Genomic DNA, 2500 nt, shown 5'->3' with positions numbered 1-2500 from the left:
GACATCCCCTTTTGTGTATGTTACATAGATAACATCCTTGTGTTCACTTCCTCCAAACAGGAGCACTTCCGTCACCTAGCCATCAAGCTCGACCACCTGCAACAGTACAGTCTTGTAGTCCAGTATGACAAGTGTACCTTTGGTGCCAGCAAAGTATCGTTCTTAGGGCACCGCATCACTCCAAAACTTTTCCACATCCTCGACAGTCAAAGCACTGCAAAAGTTCTTGGGCATAATCTGAAATTATCACCATTTATGGCCAGTCATCACCACCACTCTTGCCTCCTTCTACGCCTCACCCAAGGCCAAGTCAAAAGGCCTTAAGGTAGGTTCCCTTCAAGAAGCGGTCTCCTGCAATGTAAATATTGTTCTATCAACCGCTGCTTCTCTCACTTTTCCGGTTCCATAGGCACCTCCACTTCTCTCCGCCAATGTCAGCAACGTCGCTATTATTGCAGTACTCAAGCAAATGGTCAACAGCTTGCCCAGTCCATTGGCCTTCTTCTGTACAAAACTGTTCGAGGTGGAATCCGGTTACTCTACCCTTGTCCACGAATTGCTGACTGAGCACTTGGATGTCTATCACTTTTGCCACTTCTCAAAAGTTACGCCCTTCATCATTTACACAGATCATATGCCTCACTTGATAGTAAGACGCCACTATCTCTCTGTCAGGGCTAAATACAATTGCAGCCTTCAAGATGACCATGGGAAAATGAATCCTGTTGCCAATGCCCTGTCAAGATACACATTGGATGCCATTCTACTAGGATTGGATTACAATGCCTTGGTATAAGCCCGATGAAAAGGGCCAGAGTACCAAACATGTAGGACATCCTGCACATCCCTCCGTTGGGAAGACACCCCCTTTAACGACTCAAACGCCACCCTCCTCTGCAATGTCAGTACTGGGAGACCTAGATTGTTGACACCTGCTCCCATGTGCCGATAGGTGTTTGATTTCATTCATGGTCTCTCACATCCCTCACGTCAATCTATTGTACAGCTACCGAAGACGAAGTTCACTTGACACAGCATTACTAAGGATGGTAAGGATTGGGTCCATGCCTGTACTTTATGCCAAACTTCAAAAGTACATCAACACGCAGATTCTGAAGTGGGCCCTTTTCCTTAACCTCAGCAGCATTTTGCCCATATTCGTGTCGACATAGTAGGTCCCCTCCCCTCATCACAATGACATACTTAACTTTTTACCATCATCAACCATTCCACTCGTTGACCTAAAGCCATTCCCATGGAAAAGGCAACCACTTCATGTACACCTGCCTTACTATCAGGATGGATAGCGAGATTTGGTATCCTTGGGCATATGAGTTGTAACAGGGGTACCACTTTCACATCTCAATTCTGGTCATAATTAGCAACTCTCCTGGGAACCCCTCTACATCAGACAACCGCCTACAACCCTGCTGCCAATGGAAGGGTTGAACGTTTTCATTTCACCCTCTAAATAGCTTCGATGTGTCGCACCAAGGACACTAACTGGTTTACCCAGCTTCTCTGAGTCCTCCTGGGACATAAAATCACTTATAAAGATGCCTTGCATGTCTCGGCATTTGAAATGGTATATGACCACCTATTGGTCACCCATGCCGATTTTATTTTTCAGTTTGCAACCTCTTCCGACAATCTCTAGTTCCAACATCACGTTGTGGGAAAATTTACTCTGTGCTACCAGACTTACAAGTCCCCAGCTGAGCAACACATACCTACAGATCTGCACTTTGAAATGCACGTTTTCCTGCGCAGTGACACAAGCCAGCCACCACTAACTCCCCCTTACAAGGGCCCTCGTGATCCATCGTATGCCAAACCTTTTCTGCATCAATATTCTGGTCAAAGAAGACTGAGTCTTCATTGATTGCTTGAAACCTGCATATCTCCTGCCAGATGACCCGCCCATAGTATGCCTCCCTAGAGAACGGCTCACTATTTTCTAAGTATGTCATTTCTAGGGCGCGGGAGCATGTAACGCACATGTTTTATACATGACCGGCCAAGGATTCGAACCCAGAACAAGTCGAAACTTATGTTACAGTGACTCCTACTCTCTGCCACAAATAGAGAAAAAAGTTAATTGTAACGCTTCCATACATATTCGTGTCGAATTCAGGTTTTATACTTAGAGTCGAAATAAACTCATCACCACCAATCACTTTGTGGTCTTGTAATGAAAACGGAGTCACTATAATCCTTCAGTTTCGACTCGGCCTGGTTTCAAATCCTTGGTTGACCAAAAGCTATTATGAAGTTCAGTGACCGAGCATTTTTTTTTCATATATACTTTTGTCACAATATCGTGTAATGAATATATTTTCCCATTAACTTCTTGGTTTCTTTCTTTGTTATCTTTGCTAATGTATATATCATTAAATTATTGAGTTAGAGTAAATACATAATGGAAGTAATATTAACAACTGACATTAAATTATACGTTTAAATTTTATTACAAAATATAGTCTGTATCATATTAGACGTA

This window comes from Palaemon carinicauda, chromosome 36, assembly GCF_036898095.1.
Source record: "Palaemon carinicauda isolate YSFRI2023 chromosome 36, ASM3689809v2, whole genome shotgun sequence".
Lineage (NCBI taxonomy): Eukaryota > Metazoa > Arthropoda > Malacostraca > Decapoda > Palaemonidae > Palaemon > Palaemon carinicauda.
This window is presented reverse-complemented; position numbering follows the sequence as displayed.